The sequence below is a fragment of the Mytilus galloprovincialis genome, chromosome 5 (assembly GCF_965363235.1).
Source record: "Mytilus galloprovincialis chromosome 5, xbMytGall1.hap1.1, whole genome shotgun sequence".
NCBI lineage: Eukaryota > Metazoa > Mollusca > Bivalvia > Mytilida > Mytilidae > Mytilus > Mytilus galloprovincialis.
The window spans coordinates 94,566,398-94,588,093 of record NC_134842.1 but is presented as its reverse complement, the minus strand read 5'-3'; the positions used below and the strand labels follow the sequence as shown (position 1 = coordinate 94,588,093).

At 32.4% G+C, this 21,696-nt stretch overlaps 2 long non-coding RNA genes across 2 annotated transcripts; one reads left to right on the top strand and one right to left on the bottom strand.

Annotated features, from left to right (window-relative positions):
- Positions 1 to 10,042: 10,042 nt before the first annotated feature.
- LOC143074848 (uncharacterized) lies at positions 10,043 to 12,740 on the bottom strand. The gene is made up of 3 exons (XR_012978121.1): positions 12,568 to 12,740; positions 10,831 to 11,266; positions 10,043 to 10,126 (listed from the first exon to the last, which is right to left on the bottom strand). It is a non-coding gene; the product is annotated as an uncharacterized LOC143074848 (long non-coding RNA).
- A 5,433-nt stretch (positions 12,741 to 18,173) lies between these two features.
- Positions 18,174 to 19,161, top strand: LOC143074847 (uncharacterized). The gene is made up of 2 exons (XR_012978120.1): positions 18,174 to 18,263; positions 18,934 to 19,161. It is a non-coding gene; the product is annotated as an uncharacterized LOC143074847 (long non-coding RNA).
- Positions 19,162 to 21,696: the final 2,535 nt, after the last annotated feature.

Genomic DNA, 21,696 nt, shown 5'->3' with positions numbered 1-21,696 from the left:
AGAGTGTGTCATATTAATATGTTAAAACCATATTTTGAGCGTACTAATGTTCTATGTGATAGTAAACCAGTTACCACTTTAGGCATGGTTAAATTTGAGAACAATCATGACAAACCAGATGTAATTGAACCACCTTTTAGTTCTAAAACTTTGGAAGAGACAGTTAGATTGAAAAATTCAGAAATTTTGTCAAATTTAGACTCAAAACTTGCACATCTGTCTTTTGATCATAGAGAAGAAATAAAAACTTTGGTATTTTCTTTTAAAAATCTTTTTCCAGATGTGCCAAACAAAACCACTGCTGTTTGTCATGATGTTGATGTAGGAGATGCTTCTCCAATTAAGCAACATCCTTACAGGCTCAATCCACTCAAACTTGAAGTTATGAGAAAAGAAATTAAATATATGCTTGACAATGATATTATTGAGCCGAGTAACAGTGAATGGAGCTCTCCTTGTCTCCTTGTGCCAAAACCAGATAAGACTTTTCGTTTCGTGACTGATTTCAGAAAAGTAAATTCAGTCTCAAAATCTGATTCATATCCGATTCCAAGGATAGACGATTGTATTGACAATATTGGTCAAGCAAAATTTGTGAGCAAATTTGATTTATTGAAAGGTTATTGGCAAGTTCCATTGACACAGAGAGCTCGTGAAATATCAGCTTTTGTTACACCAGATGGCTTATTTCAATATACTGTAATGCCATTTGGCATGAAAAGTGCTCCAGCTACATTTCAAAGAATGATCAATAATGTTATAAAAGATTTAGACTGTTGTTATGCTTATATTGATGATCTTATTGTATGTAGTGATAGCTGGGAACAGCATTTAACACATTTATATGATACTTTTGATAGATTGTCAAAATCAAATTTGACTGTTAATCTTGGTAAAAGTGAATTTTGTCAGGCCACTGTTGATTATTTAGGGCATACAGTTGGCCAAGGTCAAGTAAAACCTATTATGGCTAAAGTGGAAGCTATTTCCAAATTCCCACCTCCTACAAATAGAAAACAACTTATGAGATATTTAGGCATGATTGGATTTTACAGAAAATTTTGTTCAAATTTTGCTACTGTTGTTCAACCATTGACTCATCTTTTACGGAAAGATTCTAAATTTATCTGGAGCGGAAATTGTCAAAAAGTTTTTGAAAATAGCAAATCACTTTTAATTAATAGTCCAGTTCTGATTACTCCAGACTTCGAAAAACAATTTAAACTTGCCGTTGATGCAAGCGATGTAGGAATTGGAGCTGTTTTATACCAAGAGACAGATGATAATGTTGAAAAACCTATATCATATTTTTCTAAGAAATTGGATAAACATCAGAAAAATTATTCAACTATTGAAAAAGAGTGTTTTGCAATGTTGTCAGCACTTCAACATTTTGATGTATATTTGAATCCCACTGTATATCCTATTCTTGTTTATACTGATCATAATCCTCTCACCTTCATGCATAAAATGAGAAACAAGAATCAGAGGTTGACTAGGTGGAGTTTATTGTTACAGGAATATGATGTAATTGTAAAACATATTAAGGGTAAAGATAATGTAATAGCTGATGCTTTATCTAGAGCTTATTAAATCACTTTGTATATATTATGTATTTTTGTTCATATTATTCATGATAAGTTTTTGTTACACTAAAACTTCTTTTAAGGGGGGAGGTGTTATGATATTGTAATTATTATGTTTATTTATGTTGGCCTAATTTGTGTTGTATGGCCTGATAGTTGTTTACCAAATAATCTTATAACTGTGCAGTTTAGGAATCACTGGAACAATCACAGAATGATTGGAACTTTCTAGAATGATCCTTATAAAAGATGCGTAATTTAAACTTCTACGTTATTCCAGAAACTTCCGTTGTAACTTTCCAGGATTTTTCCACAATGTTCCATTATAGAGTATTCTAGAATTTTCCATGACAACACTATATATACAGACACTAAAGTTAAACTCTCATAGTTAAACTTGGACATATACATTGATAGACATTAGTATTCACAGCATTTGGATTGACACTTTTATTCTACAAACAACATCATACTGGATTGTGACATTAGTAGTGAACGTAATATTCAAATTGGATTCCGAAAGATTTCCGGATACAGATAAAGATAACAGATTGGACTCATATTTTGACAGTTAAGTTAACAGTAATATTTGTGTAATACCTTTTGTAAACTTTTGTATATTAAATATTGTTAAATTTTATTATTGATTTGTGTCTTTTGTTGGCTACAATTTAAAGGCGATTTCTGGCCGTAACATCTGGGTTTATCCATTTGAATGCCTTGAAAAAATTTGACCGGTGACCCCCATTTTTCTTTTTGTAAATCTTTTACATATATAATGATAAGCCATCTGTAAAAGACTTTAATATAAAATTTTAATTACTTTTGAACAGTTTTTAAAAACTCCAACTTGTCAATGATAAAGCTATGAAAAGAGAGAATATTTTCCCGCCAAAATTTCAATGGCTAATATCTCGAAAACAAGCACGGTGTGAAGCGAACTCTCTTAACTCATTATTGTCTATTCTTTATATTTTGCTCATTATTTCCTGTTCTTTATATTTTGCTCATTATTCCATATTCTTTATGTTTTGCCTTTATTGTCTATTCTTTATATTTTGCTCATTATTCCATATTCTTTATATTTTGCTCATTATTCCATATTTTTTATATTTTGCTCATTATTCCATATTCTTTATGTTTTGCTCATTATTGTCTATTCTTTATATTTTGCTCATTATTTCATATTCTTTATGTTTTGCTCATTATTCTCTATTCTTTATAGTGGGTCTCATTGGGGTCTAAGGTTGACGCAGGATTGCCGACTTTTTGTAAGCGTGACACGTGAAAGTCAAAATATTGTGCCATGAAAACGGGAAATGAAGTCTAGCGGGACACGGGAATTTACCAAAAAATGAGAATTGCTTACGTACATAGTGTAAGCGGGATACGGGAATCTGACAAAATAGTAAGCGGCATCCGGGATCAGAACCCCCCAATGAGACCCCCTTTATATTTTGCTCTTTATTCTCTATTCATTATAATTTGCTCATTATTCTCTCTTCTTTATATTTTGCTCATCATATGATTCCCAATAAAACAACTATCCACCTAAGTTCAATGAAGTCGGTTTAAGAAATAGCATGTTACCGTACTACCTTCAACAATATAAAAAAAACCATCATACCGGATGGTAAGCCTTATAAAAAGCACCGACATGAAAATTATAAAATAATGCAAATGAAACTAGAGGCTCTAAAGAAAAATTTCAGAGCAGATAGATCTTGCTCTAATGAACAATTCTATCCTTAACAGATTAGCTCTAAATGCTTTGGTTTCAGAGATATCAACCAAAAACTGCATTTTACACTGTGTGCTATTTTTAGCCATGTTGGCCATTTTGGTTCGAAGGCGGGGTCATCTGGCACTTTTTTAAAACTACATACCCTAATAATGATTGTGGCCAAGTTTGGTTAAATTTGGCTTAGTAGTTTCCAAGGAGAATATTTTTGTAAAAGTTAACAGACGACGACGGTGACGACGACGACGACGGACGCCAAGTGATGAGAAAAGATAACTTGGCCCTTCGATCCAGTTGAGCCTTAAAAATAACAGGGTTATTTCAAAAGAACAGTACAATTTGCGAAAAACAAATGAAAAATATGACAAACATTGACTTTTTTAATATATAAAATATTTTAGTGATTTTTTAAAATAACTAAAGATTTTAGAATGCCATTATTCAGCTCTAACAACAACAAAAGGTAACAAAAGTATGAGTAAAAATCAAACATTGAAAAAAGAGGGCTTCAATATTCCACAAAAGCGTCAAAAAGGTAGAATTCATTATTGCATCTTATAATCGGAAGCTGTGATAAAAAAGATGCAACAATGCGACAGCAAACCAAAATCCCAATAACTCAAAAAAGAAATATATAAAAGAACATGTGATCTCAACAACAGAAAAGTGCATATCAAGACTGTCAAGCTATCAATCGTCTAGACACTAGGCAAGATGTTATTTCATTGTCTAGCGCCTCATTTCACATAAAAACAACATTAAGTATAACTTGCGATCTATTTTTGTCGTAAGATTGTTTTGTTAAAAGAGCACCAGACGCTATTGAGATGTGATTTAATTGCCCAGAGGCTAGACGAAAGGTAGTTTAAACGCGTAGATACTAGGCAAGATGTGATCAAATCGTCCAGACACTAAGCGACCTGTGATTTAATTGTCGAGACTCAAGGGGAGCTGTGCTTTAATCGCCTAGAGGCTATGCGATTTGTGACTTTGGTGGTACAGAAGCTCGACGAGCTTTAATAGTTCAGACGCTATATAGGCAAACCATAGTTCAAATAATTAGAGAATAACACATTATTTGCATCAACACCAAAGATAGGAAGAACAAACACACATGGAAACAATCTGCATAAAAGAGGATAACTGAACTTACTTGTTGAAACGCTAAGTTGTTTTAACGAGTTCGGTAAGACGTAATAACGAGTTAACTAAGTCGTTTAAACGAGCAAGCTAAGTCGTATTAACGAGTTAACTAAAGTTGTTTAAACAAGTTAGCTATACACAATGTATATAGTTTAATCGAGCAAGCTAAGTCGTTAAAACAAGTAAGTATTTGAATTCTTGTCGAAGTTTCTTACATTTGACTTTAAAATGGACACACAGTAGATAATACAAGGAACTATATTAACTTTTCTTTGAATTCTCAATTCCTTTTAATTAGATTGATAAGTGTACAAAGTTGTTCATACGTAAATATAACACAAAAAAAAAAAAAACAACAGCAACAACAAAAAAAAAAAAAAAAAAAAAAAACAACAAAAAAGAACATGCCGGACTCTTTTTTACGTTCTATATTAAAAATGACAATTTACAAGTGATATATACATAATTATGTATAAATTGAAAGAAAATACAAGTACCCGGACATGAAACAACATCATCAATCGTTTATAATAACTGATCCCACAATGCAATAGTCCACAGTCCATTTTCTAATAGACGTGTTTAACAATTGATACCAAAATTGCGCCCATCTAGCAAAATAGCAGCTGGAAATCTTACACGTTTTCTTAAAATTTTTAAGATTTGACATTATAGGCATATCTTTCAGCATAGCTAAATATATCCAAATGTACACAAAATATCAACAGATGAAATACTTCCCCGGAAAAGTCAAATCTACGGAAACTTTGGGTCTGCTTATGGTATACATTTCTTAAAACAAATAATAGTAAGCACAAACTATTGCCTGATTATTCTAAATATTTGTTTAAATGAAACAAAACATCCGTTATCCCATTTTATAAGGATGCGAAGCATGGATGCAATTTGGGTAAATTCCTCATTACAGAATCATGGATCGTTTAGAGGTCTGAAACCTATTTTCCCATGATTCAATATTGATTAAAAAATAAACTGAGGGAACTTTAAAATAAATAAGCATACATCTTCTGGATCGTATATAAACGTAGGTAAAAAAAACCTGTAAAAATAGGTACAACTTGGGTACCTCGACGTCATCAGTTTACATTGATTTTAAATAGGAAGTTTTTCACGTTTATATTGATAAAATATACTTTAGATTATGACATTAACCAAAACAAGCTAACGGGCACAGATTTGACAGATATAATCCTCTCAAAATACAGGAAGGTATGGATTTCGATCTCATTAGATCTTTCTATAAATCTGTACCAATAAAAAGTTGGTCGACTGGACTTGTAAGACGCTGTTTTTGATTGGCCGAATTTTATAACTTCATTTTACACGTCAAAGAAGTTTGCATTCATGTACAATGTATCGGAATTTGTCATTGGGTGCAATGTTCTATAGGGCTCACCAGGAACGTTCGCAGTGTATGTCATATTTAAAACTTCACAATATATTAATAGTATGATAAAGTCATCAGATGTTTAGTCATTATAGAGGGGCTGTGCTTAAGTAAGATACCTGTGTGGGTGGTTTTCAGTTCTTTAAAATTATCACAGTCAATTTTAAAGTATAGGTAATTATTCTGCATTTATTATTCTTTGTCCATTGTTATTCTAACTTTATATTTTGTCCTTTATAATACTTCTTTATTTTTTAACTTTATTTTTCCTTCTATAAATCCTTTCTGGGCCCTCATACTAGCAATCCAAGTTGATAAATAAAGATGTATGATTGTTTGTAACGTGTTGTATGTGTTTCCCATTCAAAAACATATTCGAAAGTCCAATTGAAAATGCGGTAACTCACTCAATGCAATTTTATAGCTTACTGTTCGGTGTGAGCCAAGGCTCCGTGTTGAAGACCGTACTTTGACCTATAATGGTTTACCTTTACAAATTATGTCTTGGGTGGAGAGTTGTCCGATCGGCACTCATACCGCATCTCTTATATCTTTTGATTGATAAAAATAAAGAATTATGCATCGACGGGAAGTGGAGCACATTTTTGTGGATATATATTAGAGTCGGGATTAGGAGTCTTAATTTCTGTAATCTCATTGAATTTTTTTCTCAATTCTTTCAATATCCTACTCCCAAAAAAGTTTAGGAGTTTTACAGAATCATATTGTCTGTTCGTCTGTCCGTACAGCTTCCTGTCCGGCGCATTGCTTTCGAACCATTGAACTTAATTATGCTGTTATGCAGATGCATCATTGGCACGAGTCATATACCATTTTTAGTAATTTCACTCTGACCTTGACTTTGACATTTACCGCTATTTAAGTAAGGTATTGTCAGATTATTTTGACCTTGTCTCTGACCTCTGATTCTTATGATAGTAAATCTTGTCTGATTTGTGTCCTGTGCATAACTTGTTTGCCGTAAAACTTAGGTTGACTAAACTGAATATGCTGACGTGTCATCATTCAAAGATAGGTCAATCTGATCCTCATGATAGTAAAACATTGTCTTATTTGTGTTCGGGGAATACCTTTTTGCTGCATATTGATTGAAATAATAAAATTCTCATGTACGTAAAAAAAAATACAGTTATTTTTGGGTCACCAATTTTCGTAGTGTTCCACAAAGTATTCAGCATGTTGCAATTACCCATAATATACTTATTTGTCACATTAAAGTTTTCAAGTACACCTGTCTGCTCTTATCGCGTGTTCATTTGAACCAATTAAGTTTCAATAGTCTGCTGTACTCGTCGTTTGCTATTTAAGGATGAAAATGATAACATCAAATGGAACTTTTGTTTCTATGTTTCAACTTATTCTAGTTTTGCCATTTACCAGAACGTTTTCTTATAAATTCATGATTGATAGCGTCCTTCGTTAAACGGTACAAACAAAGAGAAAATCTAGTTTATATCAGTGCTCGAAGGGGAGTAATATTTTGTCACTAGATTTCCCACTGTCTTAGAGAATATCAACATTTATGAGGACAAATGGTGTATGATTGATTAAAGACCCATCTATTATAGCTCTTGTATTTTTGATCACTTGGAGTCCGTCGTCTGTCGACCATTAACTATTACAAAATTGTTCTCTGATTGTGAGGCAGCTATTATATGTTTGATTGATTTCGTTTGAAGATATGATATCAACAACTTACGTGACACCAGGCCTTCAACAATGAGCAACACTCATCCCGAGTATTAGTGTGCTATATAATGTTCAGAAATAAACATTGTTAAATAATTAAGAACCTGATTTATGAACAAAACAATAAATGAAAAACAAATATGATATACAGCAACAAATGACCACCACTGAGTTACAGGCTCGTGACTTGAAATATCAACTTGGCTTGAAGGGTTTGGAAGTTATCAAACTTGGGTTCAAACCCACTCAGGCAAAGTTGATTTGAATTGGTATTGGCCGTTCCCTCTAAGTCCTTTTAGGTCATATAGCTCCTCACAGTTCTTATACATCCTTGTTTGATTTCATTTAAATTGGTGTTTGAGTGTTCTTGTGTCAGTTCATAAGACTTAGTACGCTCATATCAGAACTTTGATATAAAAAGATGTGGAATGAGTGACAATGAGACCACTCTTCATCCAAGTCACAATTTGAAAAAGAGAAACCATTATAGGTCAAAGTACGGTCTGCTTTTGTATCTTTTGTATTTTTTGTTAAATTTTGAATATGTTTCATGTCGATATGACGAGTCAAGCTCTTTCAATTTGATTTTTGCTGCTACTCTACTGTTCTGGTCTGTAAAGAGAGCAACTCCGCTACGCCAGTTATGTAACCAAACTTATGCCAGGAGCTTATATTTCAGTGGTTGTTGGTGGTTGATGTCTGTCATATTTAGATTTCGTTAATTGTATGTTTGAAATAATGCCGCCTGTTTTCTTGTTAACTTATTTGATTGTTTTTTTCTTTTGTATGTTACTTCACAGAGGAATTTTGCTCGTTTGTGTAAGCTGTACGATAACCTGTTGTCGCTTACTCCAACTGAATTTCTCAAACTTTAAACAAATTTGAAATCACATGATGTTGTTTGCACCGGGGAGGAGGGATAGGGTGACATTTCTAGGAATGGTAAGGATGATGCGCTGGAAAGGTTGCTTGTTGATATGATTTAAGGTAGAAAAATTAAGTTGAAATATATGGAAAAATCTGACACTTAACTATATTTCGATATTTTATATAGCTTGAACAAAAGAAAAAGGTTAACTCAGCTAACTGAGTATTGGCAATTTTTTAAAAATTCTTTAAATATTCTGACCATTTTTATTTCTATAATTCTTTATATTTTAGTAACAATTTATTTTTCAATCTTTATTTTTTGGTATAATTTTTCTCTTTCTTTTTTTCTTAAACTGTGTTCTGAAATTTCTTGTACATTATTTCCTATTATATAAATCCAACTCAGTGCCTCTATGATTAAACACATCATACTGATGCAAAGAGTTACTTCTCTTAACCACGACGATTTTCTATCTAAAAGGACTCATCAGTGGCGCTCGAATCAATTGAAAACAGTTGGAAGGCAAATTCAAATACGAAGTTAACGGATACCTAAAAATCAAAAACATAGAAGACATTGTGCGAAACACTGCTTAGATTATCTATGCCTTTGGGTAAGAAACCGTTTGTGACAGCCGGAGTACCTGGTTGAGAGCCAATGACCTTTGGTATGAGAAATGACTACCCTAGAGAACTGACAAACCTAGTCGAAAAAGATTAGAGTCGAAATCATAACCTCAGTTGTATACATGCTAGTTATAACAGAATTTTAGATGTATAGACCACTTGGACACCGATGTCCCTACTTTAAAAAGAAAATAATAGGAATTTCGTCAGTACTGAGAGCAATAACAGAACACGTGATGTTTAAATTCTATATCCATTTTATTGAAACGTATATATATCACAAAGTTTTTTCTTGTAAACAGATGTCCTTGAACCTGAAAATGGAAATCATTGAGGTTAAATAATCAATTTTACAATAAAACAACACAAACTCAATGTTCTATATTTTTAGTTATAATAATTGAGCTAAAAGATTATAAATCATTACGGAGAATGCTCAAATTTCGGCAGCACAATCCCCACTTAAAATAGGAGGTGCTCCGGGAATTTAACTAACTCCTTCTCCATCAATGAAATCCGTCGTACACTATCGAGATATTTGATTTAATGAACGATTGATAATTTTGTGATGTGAACAAACAAAATGAAAATTCTTGTATTTCATCAACTCTAAATTTAAGTAGGCGTAAACAAGATTTCGTTTATGTTGATTTTTTTTTTATAGCTCATCACGATTATAACTGTGCATATAGATCGTCGTTACTTTCTAAATTAATGTCTAAGTTTAAGCGCTCCTGATGAAGATAAATCCGGGAAAATGTTACGGACGCACGAAATTAAAAACAGGTTATATTTACTTGTTTGAATTGGTAAATATATTTTATTAAGTGTAAAGATTTTACGTCACACTTCAACAGAACTGTCAAGCCTTTGTAAAACGCGACCAAATTTGATCATTAATAAATAACATTAAGAAGGAATGGCACATGAAGCACATTACGATAAAACAAGAGTCTTACTTTCGTTATCTTTGTGCTTGGTTCTGATTGTTAGTTAGAAGTTGCATAATGTACTGTAAAACCAGGATAGTCACTACGAAACCTGTAAAAAAACCGCTATCTATGTGAATTGATATAGGGGAATTATGGTATATTACATACATTTAGCTTTAATTACATTAGATGTATATTTCATCATAATACTTTATTCTGATTGGCTAACTGCACATCACGTGTCATTCCTTAAGCAATTGCATTACTCAATAAAACTTTTCATTCATGATAACACGTGGACCCACAATAAAGTGCACAGGTGAATTAAAATAAAACAATTATAAAATTCGTGTTTTCATGATCATAGCTAAAAAAATGTAATTATAAGAATTGAATGCTTCTTTTTGGAACTTCATAGGGTTGTAAAGGCGTTGACCGTGCGCACCTTTTTAGAATGAAGCGCTTCCACGCTTCATACAAAATGTACTTCGATCAACGCTTTTACACCACAATGAAGTTACAAAAAGAAGCATTTAATTCTTACATAAATATATCCTGAGAAATTTACTACATGGCAGAAGAAAAAATGTTGCGTTTGAACACACTTTTTCGTGTAAAAATTTTATTAACAACTCGTAAGATTATATTTGTAAAACTGAAATTCAACTTAACTCGATATATAGGTATAGTTTGCCTCATTTTAAAAAAAAAATATGTCGAATACCTTTCAAGCCAATTAAACGATTTTCCAATAAGGGTCATGAAGTATGAAGCTTATTTAATACTGTGTATATACAAAAAGTAGTGTCTTACCGAATATGCCATTGCCTCCAAAACCAAGAAAACCATTGTTTTGAACGCCTTGTTCTCTCACAACAAGAACTCTATTCCCATGATTCCCTGCCTGAGATGCAACCGGAACCGGAAGAGGATAAGGGTGTGGTACTATCATTTGGTTATAAACACCCGATGCGTATTTATTATATCCTTGGCTATATCCACCTGGTGTATATCTATTATATCCACCATAGTTTCTATAACTGTTGGCATTTCTGTTAAATGTTCCAGTGCTGTGTGACCCAACGTAACTTCCGGTGTATTGGTAGTTATTTCCGTAGTTAAAGCCATTTCCATAGTTAGCACCATATGCCATGGCAACGCACATGAGTACAAGAATAGCTTGCGTTTTGACCATGTTGTCTTTGGGTTATTATGAGTTGAAAGACTGTAGAGTGTTGTGTGACGTTTTCTGCAATTTCAAGTTAAGAAAACAATGACTAAGCTGAATTGATATTAACCTAGATCAAAGCAGGAACATATATATATATTGATATATTGTAACGCTCCCAAAGTTAAAGATGTAGTCAATTGAAATTAGAAAAAATATATATATTTAGAATAAACCCACCCACAGTGCTCTGCCTTCCCAATACAAAACAGATATTATTTGAATTCATTATATACAACACAATTACATTTATTATTATTTATGTTATACAACAGTAACACTGACAATGAAACACGCTAACTTACACCAAAAACACATTCATTTTGTATCTAACTGAGTCATGAAATATTTCAAGTAAAAGAATGACCTGGAATTTAGGTTGTGGACCTTTCAGTTCGGAGTGTCAAAGGTCCTGGACTTTCCAGTACAAAATGTTAATTTGAACCCCTGATTGATACACTTAACTTTAAATCGGAAAAGAACTAGTCAAGGAACGAAATAAGCTAAACATGTTGATATATGTAAGTTGATGAACTCCTTTTCGAGATATTTCTTTTTTTTTAATGGCGGGAAAGGGCCGATTCTTACTTTTACCTTTTGACTTTGGCATATTTGTGTTTCAAATCGTAAGAAAAGACATCCTCAATCTAATTAAATTTTGGTAAATGACCTTTTATGAGCTCTTAAAGTCTTATATAGTAAAAGAAAAATTTATAAACCGTTTCCACTACCTTAAACACTCAGTCAGGAATAATACATTTATTAAAACCAACACTAACAAATATTTGAGATAAAGTTTCCCAGTTGCATTTTAAAACTGTTAGGGATGTCTGTCAGATTTTCACCCTCTTTATTATAATCGAATTGTACCAAGTAACCCACAAACATATCATATTATAGGGTTATTGCATGAATATTGGGGAATATTGTCCCGAGTAGAATTTTATATTGCACGAGCTTGCGAGTGCAATATATGTTCTACGAGGGACATTCACAATATTGCCCAATATTTATGCAATAACCCTTTTATTGTATAGCAATATAATATTTGAAAGTGAAAATTGGTTTAAACTAAGATTTTGTCGTTGATGACGTCATGAATTTTGAAGATTTATTGCACTAGTGCAATATTGGAATTTATTGCACGCTAACTTTTGGTTACTTTCTGTGAGAAATATTATATTGCTATACAATAATATTTGTTTGTGATTGAATCGGTCTAAGTTTATACACGATAAAATCCTTAAAAAGGCGTTTAATCCTATATGAAATTATTTCATACCAATAAACAGAACATTGTGTCGTGTATATAATACAATTACCTTTGTTGACTTTTGACTACCTTTGGCTTCCTTTGGCTACTGAGTGTTTGAGATCGAAACCGTCTACGACCCAGTATTTATAATTCTGTATAGGAAATGTGGTCAGTGACGTAATTGATACTGGTCTGTAGTGATCGGAAACTGCACCGGGAAACATGACTTGTTAGACGTATCTCCTGGCAAAATTATCAAATGGAAATGACATAAGCATTATTTTGGGTTTGAAATGTCATTCAAACTAGAAAAAAGTAGAACTAATCGGATATATAGCTGTAAAAATTTACATGTAAATGTAAAATGTTCTTCTCTAATAATAAATATTTTAACATAACACATTTTCAATGGAGTTCTAATACATGCAAAAATCTTTTTCAACATTCAGACGAAATCAGTACTGAAACTATACTGAAAAATATCAGTACTGGAGTAGTACTGACAAAATCAGTACTGAAAAAGTACTGAAAAAAATCAGTACTGAGTTCACAGAATAAGTATAGTTATTGTATATAAGTAATGAACCATACTGAATTAATAAAAAGTATAACATTATAAGTTTTTAGTCTTTCCTAACGGTACTGATATGTAAGAGGGTAGAAATGTAACAAAACAACTTGGGTAAAATCTTGGTAGTGTATACATAAATATATTCAATGAAAGAAACGTTCATTCATGCAGCCAAAAGGTCTGGGGAATAGAAATATGGTCACCACTGGTCTACCTCTGACCGGCAACTCGCCGAAATTTGGCGTCAGCTTGTCTTTGCAATATGTACCTGTTCGCAACAACTTCCGGTCAGAATGGGGACGTTAAAATACGATGTCTCGTAGGAAGAGAGTGCCATACTGTTTGAACATTATGAACCACTTAGGAGGGGTCCGTAGGTGGCTAAAAATATGTACCTATCCAAAATACACTCACTTTCGCATGGTACCTCACCTTTATCCCGCATGACATACCCAAGGTATTATTTGTTTTAAATATGTTCTCGTTCTGAACCCACATGACATATTTGCCACTTGACAGTATTTCTTAAATTTTGTTATTGGGGTCCATCAGAAGTTTTGCAGTCCAAATCATCAATTAGCCCTATGACAGATCATTTTATCTTGAAGCCAACATTATTTTATTGTTTTTCCTAAACAATAGCTCCGTTAATTATGTAGTTTGAGTCAATTGTTATATTCTAGTTGTCTCCTGTTAGCAAGATCATCTTTGGTGCGTGGGATCGAGGGTTCGGCCCTAGGCTGGGTAATATAAAAGATTTAAAAAGTTGGAAATTCTGCTTCCTCCATGAGTACGCAGACCTTAAAATATATCATATTTTTATGCTTTTGTTAGGACACGCTTGCGATATTACCACAAACACAAAATCTCCATAAACATCACATATCTCTTCCCAAATGGCACAATCTCTTGTTTTAATCATTTCTAAAGTGCATCGACTTATTTCTTTTCTTTTTGAATTTGAGTTATTTTTTCGTACGGCACAACTGTTCTTCGTTTTTCACCAACTTTTGAAGGAAAAAAGGTAATAATAATGAGAAAAATAAACAAAAGAGAATTAGATAGCAAAAGGAGTCTGAGTGAAATTTGAATGCGTATAACAGGTCGTTAGGTTTTGTTTTAATCTGTGTTTTCCATTAAAACAATTATTTAAGAGTTCAAATTCGATAACACTATAACAACTGTTAGTCAAGAGTATACAACTGATTCTATTCAACCGTAAAATCCTTATTAAAACGGATCGACGTCCGTTTAGCTATGCAGAATAAGAATACATGTCTAGTCGAAATATGGACGTTCATTCAGATATATTTAGTTGGGATAGTGCCATCTTCCCATTATCCTTAAAATAAAACTCTAAACAGCCAATAAAGGCGTCCACAATGCAAGATGGGTAAAAGATACCAGAGGAACAGTCAAACTCATAAATCGAAAATAAACTGATAAAGCCATGGGTAAAAATGAAAAAAGACAAACAGACAAATAAAAGTACACAAGAAACAACACGGAAAACTAAAGACTGAGCAACACGAACCCCACCAAAAACTGGGGGTGATCTCAGATGCTCCGCAACAGTTCTGCTCATAGCCAATATGTCCCAGTGTTGGTCAATCGACATATTTTACAGAACTTACATATTAGACTTACTATTTCTCTTTTCTTGAATATGCAAGAAATTAATGGCAAACAAATATATCAATCACTCAAAAATAATTTATAGTTATAACTTTTTTTTTTATCATTTCCAAGCACGTGAATTTGTAAGAAATATTTGCCACAGCTTTCTAAGCCAATAGTTATTTAACGTATATAAATAGCAACTAATTATAGACAGTTTATCAAAATGCAATATCGTAATAAAAAATGTGGGTTGGTTTCTTTACAATTCCAAACACCTATACTAATATAAGCTTTGAATCTTAGTCTTACGGCTTTATTTTCTTTCGGTGTGCCTCGATTTTTTTCTGTTTGGGACATTCGTGCATTTGATTTTCATTGTACAGACTGAAATTTTCTTATTTTTTTTTTTTCCTGCCCCCCCCCCCCTCTTTTTTTGGCTATACCGAGAAATTTTAGAGACGTAGGTAAATACCCTTGGCAGCATGTTAATAGACTTGTGCTTTACAGACGATCTACATAATGTAAATAGAAACTGAATCTATTATAACAGACGGGCTGTTTGTTGTGGCCATGTGGTTTAACTTCGTTTTAAAATAGAAACGTGGGCAATTTGTATGTTAAATAGTAAGGATGTGGGATGTAGGAGGTGAAAAGGTGAAATCGGGGGGAAAGAAGTGAAACACAGTGGGACGTGGGGGAGGGGGTTAAAAAGGGGGATTTGGGAATATGTATCCCCCTTTTAACATAAAAGTAGGATGCATATGTTTGTTTAATTTTCCGTCTTCAGTTAAATGGAAAAGAACAAGATGGTAAGGTAAAACTTGGTGCAGTGAATGTGTCACGATTTGGAAATCGGAAACAAAATTGTGGTTTTACTGTATTTCTATAATTTTCAGGATGGTCACAGAATATAAATAGTGATGATATCTAAGCAAAAACCAACAACAGAGAATTATATCAGGAATCAGATCTCACAGGTCAGTGTGTAAACGAGGGTATAGTGTATAAGGTATATTGGGATATTAGATAAATCCAAAATACCGGAATTTCAAAGTGAAAAATAATGAGTTTTATATATATATATATATATATATATATATATAAAGTATTATATATATACAACTCGTCTAAACATCAACCCAACAATGTTAGATCTGTAAATTTGCTTTCGCAAATTTTTGGTTCTTCCCTCGCCGGGATTATATATATATATAAAGAAAAATGGACAACAGAACCAACAAACACACGATTAATAAAAAAAAAACAACTATTAAACCAAAAAAAAAAAAAAAAAAAACAACCAAACAACGACAATGTGCGATACAGCTTTTAGATAGCACATAAGTTCATATATGTTATTTATTAATTTAATTAGTAATTGAAATAATAATTACTTTCTTTGTAAAATATGTTTAATTTTTTTTAGTTATCTGCTAACAAACAGCGGCTGCATTTAATTTAAAAATAGCTAGCCTAGCAAACTTCAATTTATTGTACATTCATGTGTTTTACATTTTTTTTTATTTGTTACGGACTGACAATACATATTTGAATCATTTGAGTCATTAACATGATTCGCAAACCAAGATAGAACTTTAAAAATCGTGTGTAAGGAAAATACCACTGGTAAGATGCGATTGGAGCTGAAGAACTGCAATACAATCGATATTCCTTCGCGTTGGGGTTTTAAATACGTGTAGCAATTTGTTTCAGAAATCAATAGACGGATGTATTTTACCTTATCAGATTACAAAACAAAAGTCATAATTGAATAATGAGTGAGTAGCTGATGGTCATACTTTTCTGTAATTATTTAGATAATTTAACTCAATCCTGTTTATATATATATATATATATATATATATATATATATATATATATATATATATATATATATATATATATATATATATATATATATATAAAGATGAGGTATGATTGCCAATGAGACAATTCTCCTCAAAAGATCAAAATGACACAGAAATTAACAACAATAGGTCACCGTACGGCCTTCAACAATGAGCAAAGCCCAACCGCCCAACCGCATAGTTAGCTATAAAAGGCCCCTCACAATGTAAAACAATTCAAACGAGGAAACTAACGGCCCTATATAAATGGATATGTTTGTCTAATAATCTCAATTCTTTATTTTTTTCCCTTATGTTTCTCTTATCTTTATTTTGTTAAAATTTCACACCCTCAATACTGAAGTTTTTCTTCGTGTTCTTTTCAGTGATTGAATTGACAATGGATACCTTCTACAAAATTATCATTATCGGACTTCTCTGCAACTTTCCATACTGTTATGCTTATTTCAATGGTTACAACGGTGGGAGGAGTTATAATGGAAACGGTGTTTATGGAAGAATAACACCATATGATTATCCTGTACCAGTACATCATGGTATATCATCAACTGGATATCTGGCGACCACAAATAATAGATATAACGTATTTCAGGGAGGACTTGCTGGACAGAACGGAATCTTTGGTAAATCGATGTGCTTCATCGTCTTTGTTTCCTTCTGAACTCGTAGTCCAAATAATTATGACGTCTCGAAATTTTACTTGTTTTGCCTTGACGCTTCGTCGCAGTAAGGCGTCAAAGCAAAAAATAAAAAATACTTCGCATTGAGGAGTCAAAGCAAAAAAAAAAAGCCTTTCAAGACGTCATTCTTTTTTGGACTACCGAACTTGTTCACGACACTCTCACAATCCGAAAGTCAGGTGCAATGTATTCCGTACATTTATTGCGCCTAAAGCAAATTGTTCATATATTGGGAATATACTTTATGGAGGTCCAAAGAATAATTTGTATTTACTATAAAATCCTATGTAATATTTTCTGTATACCTTTTACAACACAGTATGAAATGATGAATGGTAAATATTGGCTTATTACATATTTTGAAATGAGGTTCCCGAAAGGATTTTTTTTGGGGGCTATACATGTGTTTTATTAAAGTTTAGTCTTTCAGTGGAAATACCTTATTTGACTATTTTTAAAATCCGAATATGCATTTGAATTGCCACTGGACGTACACGGCCATCAATCAATAAATCAATCAATCATTTATAATATGAGCATGCAAGTATCTCCATATATGGAAGATAATTGTTGAGGATCGTGGTGGGGGCTATAGGAATTTACAGAATAGAGAATTATTGGCAAAAACGAAGAATAAATGGGTGAAACAGTAACAATATGCCCCCCCCCCCCCAAAAAAAAAAAATAGGACAGAATAATTGTTCCTGAAATATAAAGGATATAGATAATATTGGTCAAAATAACTCAAGAAAAGAGAAAAAAGGTTAACAAATATTTACAACCTCATTGGTGGTTATTTATTACATGATCCGTATAGATTGTAAATATGGGTGATTCTTTATCGTATTTAGTTTCATTAGTTTGACAAAAAGCACTAACACAGGTCTTACCTTTCATTATTACCAATGATATCAATTATTTGTTATCAATTACTATTTAATTAATATTTCAGGGCTAATCACATAGCAGTAGTGATTTTACAGTATGTGTTGAAACTGCTACCTCAATTCCAAGGATAGAATAGGCAAGTTTTAAAAATAAATGATGTTCTCTCATAATTCATATTTGTATGTTATTTAAGCTATATTTTTGGATTGTAAAAGGCGTAGGTTCACGCAGGGTCAATATTAACTCTGGTAAAAAAATCAATAAATATCAATTTCAAAAGAAAAAAATATGAAAAGCCCATATAGAGTGAATACAAAATAAACAATTTTGTCAGCGTTTAGCAAGGAATAATGCCAACGTATGGTTATAGTTGTATACAGTTTAAAAATGATTCTTAAATCTGTAATTTTTGCTAATTTAAGTAAATTGAATGGTTTTTGGTTTAAACAAAAATTTGCCAATACCCAAAACTGATTTTGAATTAAAAGAAATACTTGGTTTATTTGATTTCTATGTTTGAATTAAATAAATGATTTCATTTATATGATAGCCAAAGTTCAAGAACACAATGGCCCGTCTATGTATATTGTTTGTTGTTGTTGCTTTTCTCTCACAATATAACAATGACTATTCTAAACTAGTTTTGTAAGTTATTTTTTTTTTAAAGGAACCGCTCACTGTATCCCAGTAAATGAACCTGTTTGAAAGCATAATTCATTCTATGGACATGCGCAACATTTGTATTTTAAACGGTTAGTTTCATTAACCTAGAATACCATGTATCATAAAAATATATTTGTATTCAGAAGTTATCCAATGGAAGAAGCAGGATTCCTCCAATTGATCCGTCACCGTGACAGCCAAAGGCACCGGGAAGACATTGACATCGAAATAGATTACACACTTAACCAGTCGGCAAACCTCGGCAGTTTTCGGCGGCCAGATCTGCAGACTGTTATGCCGAATGCACATGTTTCCTGAGTCTGCGCATTTAATCGTTTATGTTTTATCTTTGGAATAAACAGAATTTATTAAACCAGAGTTATTCATTTTTAAGATTATGTTGTCTTAACAGAAAAATAAATATGTGTTATGTTTTATTTCAATAAGGCACGAAGAACCATGTATTTATACTTTTTGTGGATATTCCATTCTATCTGGACACCTGAAAGTTATTCGCAGCTGTTTCTTATTTCGTCTACGGTAAAGTGTGTTGGCTGGTGTGGTCTGTTCATTTGTCGACATTTAAAAGTAATCCATATTATGTTTTTCTGACCGATATCCGACCCATATGACTTTATGTAAGAAATTTTATGTTTCCATACGTTCAAACTTGACCCATCAATCATTTCTTGGAAACAACATTTGTTTTAAGTCTAGGAAAAAGTACCACATTTTTTTCAATAAATTACATATATATCGATGTTTCAATAATTGATCTGTAAGGTTAATGTTCTCGTAAAGAGGACCTCAAGCTTAATGTTTGTGTATATAGATGACCAGGAAAAATATTTGATAAAAAAATCTTCGGATCATTTTTGCAAATTATATCTAAGGTTAATGGACGACAATTTCTGATAATCGGCATGGGTCTAGGGAAGGGTTGGGTAAAAACAAAACCTGGCCACCTGGTTAGAATTGGGACTGATTTAAATTGCTCAAGACAGATTCAGAAAATGTATATACTGGGCCAAAAATACGGAAAATATTGTTTATAAAATTATCTAGCTGACATAGCGACAGGTGAAATTCAATATTTTGTCTGCAAAATAAAAGCCCCCTTCTTGAAAATAAAATGATCATTCCCTTAATTAATGTTTGATATACAATACATTATATACTAGTAGCTATATAGTATACCAATACATTGAATTCAGTGTTACTGTTTTAATATCCAACTAAGTACATATAGGCTAATGTTGTATTGAGTAAAGTACTAAGGTATTTGTGTACATACACAACACTTCAGTTTTGAGTTGGGAATTTGTTTTTACCGGAATATTTTCGCTCTAAATGAAAACCTGCCAATACAGTGTTTTTTCTTTTTCATATACATGTATCAGTTTCTTTCTTTCTTTTACAGTACTATTTTTAACACATTTCCTTCTCTTCAAATTTTAGGGGTTTAAAAGGAAAATAAGTCAGTGTCCCACTTATACACGAAATATTTCCTTAGCACCACTGCAATGATGACGTTTATATTCTTAACCATAACGTACTTTATCTTCGAATATAGTCTAGATTTTTCTTTGTTTCTATTTTTTGTATTTTTCAGATAAAATAAACAAAGTACCGATCTCAAAGTAGTTACACAAAACTAGTTCAATGCCAATTAAAACTAATAAATTAATCATGTTTTCTAGTATAAATCATGACACATCCAACATACTAAGTATATTGACGCCACAATCAGACTGAGAAAATCACGAACTGGTACAATGCCAAAAGAAATAGACAATAACTGTTTAGTGTCTTTTGATATCAGGGTGTGTGCGAGCTTTTAGCGAGCTACTACACCTGTTTCTAGCCGAGTACAAATATAACTGATATTTAAAGACACTATAAACAGTTATTGTCTTTATCCTGCAATTAATTCTGTATATTATTTGTGTTTTGAAAGACACAAAAACACATGTTTTGCATTTATTTTTGATTTGAAATCACTTGAGGCCCGTGTAGTAATACGATACAGTAATCACACATTCAGCTGAAGAAGGGTTTGCAAAAAAATAAAGCTCGAATGGTCAACAATAGTACATCGCTCAAGTTGAATAATTATCTATTTTAACAACACAACTAATTTCAACAGTAAAAACAAACAACAAAACATTGTCCAATTTGAAACAGGAGTGTACTAGTTGTCCTACGCTTCAGACTCGACATTCACTAACCATGCATAATAAAATTGACATGGTTGTTTTTGTTACACAATCATACGCATTCAAGTTTTGAAATTGATAGTTGTCATCGAAGAAAAGACTGCTGTTAATATGTGTATGTTTTTAGAAAATTGGTGTGATTCTTATTGCTTTAAAGAAATGTTTGTAAACAAACAGAACGTATAAAAGAAATCGTTAATTCGCATTTGATACGTCTTTGGAATGCGACTACTGCAATACACATTCTGAGGTCACGCAGGTTCATACAATACTCAGTCCGGTAGTGGACGGAGCTTTAAAGCGATATCTGTATACTAGTATACAGATACAGCATAGCGATATCTGTAGGGCTGTATCTATATAGTAGAACACCCAATTGCAGGATAAAAGTATATATATATAAACGACATCCCCATGATAATTTGGATGAGATATCCTGTTTGAATTAAGGCATCTACTGGTGCAACAAGACCTCCAAACCAAATATATGTATCTATAAAAGAATTTGTTTGTGGTAACAAAAACCACGACTTTATAATTTACCAGTGATAAATAAAAAAATTGAAATCTTAAAGGTCAATACAACACTATCGAACGAGTTGAGAAATATACACACCCAAAGACAGCCACAAAGAATCATCGCCGTCAAAAAAGGAAGATTGGCAATGGAGAACGATAAATCTTTTGTCG